A 9,262-nucleotide genomic window follows, 5' to 3' on the forward strand; every position below is an offset into this window, starting at 1 on the left:
TCCCCCCTTTAAAAATACCTTGATTTACAGGATTGAAATATAAACTTCGAGTACCACAGTTTTCCTTTTTCTCTACCGCATAATTGGAATTTATCTTAAACTTGTTCAAGTTTTCCCAAAACTTGAGTAGAATTTCATTTGATTTTTTTTTCTTTTTTTTTGAAAATTTTCTGCAGTATGAGTAATTTAACTTTTTGTGAAACAAACTCAAAAATGAGCGACAGGTGTAAATTTGAGCAATTCGAGCAAATCTTCAAGTTCTTGGCAGAAGCTCAAAGTTTTGAAATAGCATTTTTTCATGTTCAAAATTTTTTCTAGATTTATTTTCATTCTTATATTTTTTCAGAAAATACATTAAGAATTTCATTTTTTGAAGGAAAGATGTCTCCAGCAGGAGACAATTTTCGGCACTAGATGAAGAAAAATCGAAAAAAAGTATCCAAAAATACACCACTAAATAATATTTTAGGCGCAGAATTTCATTTTCCAATTTTTATTGAATTTTCGAATTTTAAATGTGATCAATTTTCCATTCAAAAACTCATGATTTTATTAAATTGAAATAAAACGCTGTTTGATTTATATTCCATTGTTGACCTCTTGAATCAATCGTAAATTTTTCAGTTCTTGAAAGAACTACTTCGTGTAGATATTTATATCAAAAAAATAAATTTCGGCAGGCAGAAACGGATTGAAGATTTGTGCTAAAATTGATTTGAAAAGTCATGCTTGAAAATCTAAGAGTCAGCTGGAGTCTTCAAGGTATTCGTAGTTGAAACCACCACCAATTGATTTTGGGAGGCCAAAAATTGGGTATAGGCCAAATTTCAGCTCGAATCGATTGAAAAAAGCTCGAAGATGGTTTTGAATTTGTAGATAAAAATTTTGACTATTGCGTCCTTTTTATATGGATTTTTCCTGAACTGGCGAATCCAAAAATCCTATAAAAGCTCTAAAATTGTTTTTAAAAAAATTACCATTAATACAAATTTTGGATTCCTGTCTCAAGTATTCAATGAAATTATCATTTTTTAAAATATAAAATGACCTGAATTTATATTTTTAAAAATTCATCAAAATCGAAAAATGAAATTCAGCATTCAAATGCCCTACTTTTGCTCTGACTTTTCCTGAAAAATTCTGTTTTTTTCCTATCGAACTTTGACTTCCCTTTGTAGAATTGTTCAACTCAAAATTTGCAGACTTTTCAGAACATTTGGCAAATGAAAAATTACATGAAATATTTTTTTCAAACCATCATTCTATACTTAATAAAACGAGTCATTTTTGAAAAAAAAAAATAAAAATACATGACTGTATTGAATTTTGAAAAACGAATTCTTTGAAAAATTATGGTTAAAAATTATTGTTTTGATGTTCTAAACAGAAATAATATTTCCTCGCTTCTGATGTACAGTAAAACGTGTTCTCTTCTCGTTTTCAGATTAAGTAATTTTCATTTTCATTTTTTTCATTTTTTTTTTTTTTTACCTGACAAATAGGAACATTGAAAAAGTATGTACTTAGCTCAAAAAAAGTTGAAAAATTTGAAAACTGAATAAATTGAAAATGGGTAAAGTATTGCTAACATTCTCCCCCCCCCCACCTAGAATGCTTGGAATATTCGAAAACATTGAAAAATCAATAAAGTTGACACGTAAAATTTTTAACCCATTTTCCTTCCCAAAAAAGAATTTGTAAATGTTTGCAAAATGTCCTGCCAATCGAAAATTTAAATAGGTATAGTCAAGTTATTTTTTATGTACTGACGAGCTCCTCTAAAAGAAAAAGCTTTGGAATGGCTTAAGAGAAAGAAAGATGAAAATGGACCCCCCCCGATTTTGATCCGCCTTCCCCCCTCTCCCCCCACATATGACAAGAGTCGTCAAGAGGGTATTTGAAAAATGTTCTGCCAAAGTCCTGTTTTTTCATTTTGATATTTTGTTAGACAGTGGTGAATTTCTGGATTCTCAACTTTTGATATTTCTTTGTCCATTACCAGAATTGTTCTGCTGGTTGTGATACCTCCCATGTTATTTTTCATTTTCTTCTGAAGAGGATATTTTTTTTTCTTTGTTGGAAAAATCACAATTAGTGCTTTGAGCTTTTGGTAAAAAGTTGACTATTTACTTGAAGAATTCATATCGGGCAGTCCGACCAGACTGCTCGATCTATCATGCCTTTTTGTGGTGATTTTACATAGGCTATAATAATTCCTTGCTGGGTGCTTCTTTAAATTTTGAAAAAAGTTGAAAATTGACTTTTAATTTTTAAATATCTTCTCTATTTGACCAAATTTTTGTGACTGGATTGAAATTTTGCGAGCATTAAGAGAGAAGCACGATTCCATTCCCTTCCCTTCCCTTGTTTCGTTCATCCCAGCTTACTTTTGTTATCTTTTAACAATTGCACGCATAGAATTTGTATGATAATTGATAATGAATGCAGTTTTCGAATGGAAGAAAAACGAGACAAAATTCAGTCGATTCCCAATGCTACAAGTACAAGTACCATAAAAATTAACGGGGAGGGGGGGGGGTGGTATGAAAACTGATGAACAACCAAAAGCACGTGCATTATCAAAATAATAAAAATGGAAGTGCTATAGTGTAATGTACCAGTACGAATGTAAATGATGGTAAAAAGGTTGCTAATATTTTAATAAGTGTCTGTATAGCGGGAGGAAGTTGAACCGAATAAGTTTGCAAATTTGCTCACATAATATTCGAGTAAGTTGGGTTTGTAATAAGGAGGCCGATTATTGTACCCGGGTGCCACCTGTACATACAACAACCAGTACCCAACAGAAAAAAGGTTTCATTAAAAATTTCTTATTCCAGCTGCCCCCTCGAGTACCTAGCACAAGAATGCCATTGCCACTGTTGTTCAGCTCTTAGTTAGTTGCATACATGCGTATTACGAGTGTATTATATTACTTCGGAAGTTCAGGGAAAAGGTAAAAAAAAAGAGAGAAAAACGGGCTCGTAAAACTGTGAGTGAGTTGCGTCGTCGGTGACTAATACTTGGGCATATAAGCATGCAGCGATATAAAAATTATCGGAGTTCATTAAAAGAACCGGTATTGTTGTGCAAGTTTTTCGGTAGGCGACGCGCAAGCCGCACGGAATCCCACCGGATACGTGTAGTTTGAAATAGTAGGCGCTCGAAAACACGGTGCACAACTTACGATCCGTCGAGGAAGAATTCATGAAAAGAGGAAGGAAGAAAAGAAGAGAGAAACGTGTACCAAGATGAATTTAGTATATTTTAATATATGATACAATTAATAAAACCTTGGAGCTTGGAGAATATAGTTGCGGTCTGCGGTAAGGGAAAAATATTCCCCGTGTAGAATTGTATGTAATATACGCGTGTACGCATGCGTTGTTGTCATTGTAATGATTCTGTGTGTATATGTATGCGTAATGGTCGCAGGAAATCATCGTAATTAACGAATGATCATTATTTCTTTTTTCTTCTTCTTCTGCGTTTAATTTATGATATTCGATATTTTTGTTCACTTGATACTTTTTTTTTTGCGTTTCGAAGGTTGGGTTGGTGTGTTTTTGTGTATGCTACCTTACCTACCTATGTACTTTGTAAACAAAAACTCGCGATGGAATGCATTGGGATGGATCTTGGGTGGGTTTTGTCCCTGTTGTGAAAATTTGATTTTGCTAAAGGTGTATGGATAGATATATTACAACACTCGATGTACATACATACATGTAAGATGTCATAAATATGTTGGAAATACCAATGTTCTATTATATAGTACATTTTGTCACCGTACACGTGGTTATTTTTAATTTGAATAATTTTTTTCCTCGTTGGCTAGTTTTTTTATTTATAGTAAGCGCGGTGTTATTTATTAAGCTTTATAAATGCGGTAATGCTAGGGTGTTGATAAGTAAAAATAGTCGACGCTTTTGGTTAAAACCCAGTGAAAAGTATTTTAAACTTACAGCCTTGGAAACATCTGCACTTTAGGGTGACATTAGATGTGCTACACAGCTCGAGAATATCGCATCGTTGTTCTAGGATTACTCAGATGTGAATTGTGATCTGATCAATTTTACGCTGTTAACTGTTGGTGTACCTTGCGTGTGCCTTATCAGTAAAATCTGTAATAGAATTTGTTGTAATAATGTATAATTAAAAGCACAATTGAAGTGTGCCAATCATATGTTATGGCATTTGGCGAGCAGTTTAGCAGTTGAGAAAATTCAGAGGTCAAGGATTCATATTTTACATAGGATGATATTCGAGGGAAACAATGGATATATTTGTTGCCAAAAAGTTGATGAAAAAAACATTTTATGATCCTTGAAACGGGTTCTTTTTTCTTTGCCAAAAAGTTGATGAAAAAAACATTTTATGATCCTTGAAACGGGTTCTTTTTTCTAAGACAATTACAAACTAGACAGTTTGACTGCTTTTTGTCGTTAAAATATCATAATGATGGATTAAATCTCAAATGAATTGTGCCCTTCTCTCGCAAAACATGAACAAACCAGTCGCACGAGTTTCTTTTGACATGTAATCCGATGACATTGATGAAGAGTTGGTTTTCATTGTTGTAATATCACGATCACTGGATGAAATTCGGTCAAACGAGTTTTCTGTCAAGGTGGGGGGGATTTCCCCTTCCCCGCCCCCTACTATCAAATTTTGATAAAGTTGGCCAATTTTTGCCAAATCTGCAAATTTTGATAAAGCTGGTAAATTTCGACAAACTCTGTATTTAAATTTTTTTTAGATTTATGAGCTATTTTTGTCGACTTTTTTGAAATCTTTTGCCCTTGCTTTACACAGGCCTGTTAGTTTTTCTTTTTCAAAATCAAACTTTCAATTAGAAATCTATTATTCACACTCTAAAAATGTTTAAATCAGAAAATGAAGTCCTCACATAAAAATAAACGGGTTTTGATTTCTTAAAACTTAAATTTTCAAAAGCTTTTGTCCTCTCTTCGTTCGAGCTATTTGCTTTTCTTTTTAAATACTCATTGAAATTTTTTAAAAAATCATTCTAATTCTAAAATTTTGAAACCAAAAAAATCAAACTCAAATAAACAAAAACATTGCTTTTTCACCATCAAAATATGAATTTTTGAAAATTTTTTCCCTCTAAGTTTGCCCGGGCCTGTTTTTTTTCAACTTGAAATTTCTAAATATTCATTAGGTAAGTATTTAAATTCTATAATAAATTTTGAAACTTAAAAAAAAAAATCAAATTCTTCACAAAAACTCAGGTTAATTTGTTTCTCCTTTAGAAAAATTCCATGTTTGAGGCTTCTAAAAATTGAACAGAGAAAATGAAACATTTTTATAAATCATGAACCATGATAGCATATAAGGCTATAAGAATACCTACCTACAGTGTCAGTTGGCAGAATTGTTTTCTCATCGTTCCCTTTATTTGGGAAAATTTGACATATTTTTCTCGTATAAGTCGACAAATTTTTGGTTGCACCCCCCCCTTCTCCCTCATTAGGTCATTACCACAAATAAAACCTACAGTTTCATCCTTGTTTGACGTGTAATCTGATAACATTGATGAAGAGTTGAGAAACAATATCAGAAAACTTGTTTTTACTGGTTTTCATTTTTCTAATATCATGATCACTGCGTGAAACCTTCACAGTTTTGGGTAACATGTAAGAAAAACCAGTCAAACGAGTTTCTTTTGATGTATAACCCGGTGACTAGAGTTGTTGAAATATCGAAAACTATCGATAACTATCGATAAATTCACTATCGATAAGTTATCGATAACTTTTTACGTTATCGACCTTATAAGGTCGATAACGTAAATTTTTTTAATGCAGATAAAGCCTGAAAAATCGGTGAAAAACCAGTGTTGCCAGGTGCTGAGTCAATGAAGTCGCCCATTTTCTCGCCTTAAAGCCCCAAAAAACGCCAAAAATGAAGAAATTTAACCGCCCAACACATAAATTTGGCGTTTTCAAGCCAGTTGGCGCAATTATGTACAATCTGGCAACACTGGAAAGCTTATTGATAAACTATCGATAAACTATCGATAGTTTTGCCAAACTATCGATAGTTTATCGATAGTTCATTTTTCCGATATTCAACAACTCTACCGGTGACCTTGATGAAGAGTTGAGAAACTAGGAAACTACATATCAGAAAAACCAGTTTTCATTGTTCTAATCACTATCACTGCGTGAACTCTTCACGGTTTTGGGTAACATGTCAGAAAAACCAGGCAAACGAGTTTCTTTCGACATTTAACCCAATGACCTTGATGCAGAGTTGAGAAACTACATATCAGAAAAACCGGTTTTCATTGTTCTCATCACTATCACTGCGTGAACTCTTCACGGTTTCGGGTAACATGTGAGAAAAACCAGACAAACGAGTTTCTTTTGACGTACGACCCGATGACCTTGATGCAGAGTTGAGAAACAATATCAGAAAAACTGGTTTTTACCAATTTTCATTGTTCTAATATAACAATCACTGCGTGAAATCTTCACAGTTTCAGGTAACATGTGAGAAAAACCAGTCAAACGAGTTTATTTTGACGTATAACCCAATGACCTTGACGAAGAGTTGAGAAAAAATATCAGAAAAACTGGTTTCTACTGGTTTTCATTGTTCCAATATCACGATCACTGGGGTGAAATCATTGTTTCTGGTGAAACATAAAAAACATGTCAAACTGGTTCTATTTGCTGCCCACAATACACATAATCTGATGACCAAGATCAGATGAAAATGCAATCAAATTGGTTTGTATTTTATTTCACGAAGAACCTATGCAAAATTTAGCTTGTTTTGTGTTGCTGTATTTGATGAAGGCAAAACGTTAAGGGAAATTTCACAGAAATTGAAAGAAACACACTGCAAAAAAAAGGCGCAAAAACTCGATAGTACTTCCACAAAAATTTACTCGACCATTACTTTTCCAAGATTTTCTTCTCCTTCCCTGCTCCAGCTCCTTTTAGAAAAAGTTCACCATTCAAGATGTATCTAAGTTTATGATATACGCTAGTGTAATGAAATCTAGACACTGGTAATGTAATTGCTACACTCGATCAACTGTGTTTAGATTCAATACAAGACGCAAGCATTGATGATTCAAAGCCATGCTCTTAGGTATTGTTTGTGTTATGTTACATTTACCTCCGGGGAAATAGCAAATAACGAGATTATAAGGTAAAATGAAACCTAAAATTCGTTTCATGGCGAAACCGACGCGACGCGGTTAACTTTTTGCTATCGTGTTTATAAAGTTTGACGAAGTGTTTAATCAAGGTTGGTGTAATGTTGTAAGCGGACGATGACATTGTGGTCGCAAGGGAAGATGTCTGTGTGTAAGTTCTTGTGTAAGTTTAAGGTATAACTAGAACTATATATAAAACAATTGCTGCGATATTAAATTTTGCTGGATTTGTGGAGGTATAATATTATATTATCGATGATGATGTCAGTTTATGAGTGATGAGTGATGACTGATGAGATGAGAGGGTAATTTTGGTAACTTTTAAGCCTGAAAGTTGTGTTGAAACGTTTTAACGTAAAGATGCGATGAATATTAATGAAATTCATGATCTTGTTCAATTAGAAAATATTCAAAACATTTATTTCGATCAGTGATTTTTGATCTGTGATTCTGATCATTTTTGTGATGGTCAACTTTTGGTAAATTACTGGTAATTTTTGGTAAATTGACGGTAATTTTGGGTAAATTGCTAGTAAATGCTGGAGAATTAGTGGTAATTTTGGGTAAATTACAGGTAATTTCTGGTAAATTGATGGTAATTTTGGGTCAATTACTGGTAATTTTGTGGTAAATTGCTGGTAATTTCTGGTAGATTACTGATAATTTTGTGGTAAATTACTGGTAATTTTGTGGTAAATTATGGGTAATTTCGGGTAAATTACGGGTAATTTCGGGTAATTTCGGGTAAATTACGGGTAATTTCGGGTAAATTATGCACTAGTTATTTTTTGCTTCACAGACAAGAGAGTCTATGTGATGCTGACTTTTGAAAACTTGAAACATTGTACCTACTTATGATTTTATAATATTTCGTTCGACTTTTAAAAACTTTTGGGAAAATGACCAATTTGTGGCACTTTGAGTTACGCTGAAAAAATTTTCAGATATCAATATTCTGACTTTATGAGAACTTACTCGAAAAAAATATGTAGAGATTCTATTAATGACATTTTATGATTACCTACCTAAAAAGTTTTATTTTTTTTTACAGAGAATATCACACTTTTCCTGCCCCACCCTTCCGTAGAACTGCTTGGCTTCTTTTTCATTTTTTCAGTCGAATTTGCGATATCTATCTGCCTACTTACGTAATTTTATTCTTCGTCTCATGCTCTCTAAAAACTTTTGTAAAGAACTTGACTTGATTTGTGCAAAATGTACTTAGTTATGTGGCTTAACCCATTAACGAGTTGTATTTTTAATATACCTACGCAAGTTCTGAAATGTTAAACTCGACGATATTCAACTTGGAGGTTTAATTATTAAGATATGAAAAGTAATAGAAAAAACACCCCATTTACTCGTATGTAAAACGCAAAGATCGTAATGAAATTGTTCGCTTCGTCGCAATTAACCACGTAATTGGGATTTTTTACAACTAAACAGTCAACGACTAGAGGTAGTTAATGAAACTAAAGAGATGTAAGTGGAGAAGAAAACGAGCAAAAATGTGTAACATTAACGCCGCTGTGTACATATTTGTCGTCATCTTGATGATATGAAAAAAGGAAACAGACTGCATGTATTACCTACTCCAAAAAAAATGATATTTTGTTAAAAAAGAGCAAAAGGGAGGAAGAACTTTGTATGTACCTACTTATAAACCATGTATACTCACAACCGTGCTGTTGCTGATATAAGTAGTACAAGTACATTAAAGGGTATAAAAATACACGAAAAAGAATTTGTCGGTGAAAAAAAAGGATTACCGTACTTCAAGGCGAGATGATAATGAACCCTTAAACCCAAAGTCTGCCATTAGAAACCATATATGTGTATTACAAGAAGAGGGGGGGGGGCACCTCAAAACCGGTGCGGTGCAACACCCATCGGAAGTAGAAGACGACGAACAGAGCCAGAGCCACATACGAAGAACGTTCAAGAGGAAATACCAACATAGGCAGATGTGCACATTACGAGACGAGGAGCGGTTCTTAAAAACGAAGATAATACGAGTATTACTCTGCCTCTGGTATACACTATACACGTATTAAAAGGTAAAGGTTGGAAAAA

The sequence above is a fragment of the Planococcus citri genome, chromosome 5, assembly GCF_950023065.1.
Source record: "Planococcus citri chromosome 5, ihPlaCitr1.1, whole genome shotgun sequence".
Classification (NCBI taxonomy): Eukaryota; Metazoa; Arthropoda; class Insecta; order Hemiptera; family Pseudococcidae; genus Planococcus; species Planococcus citri.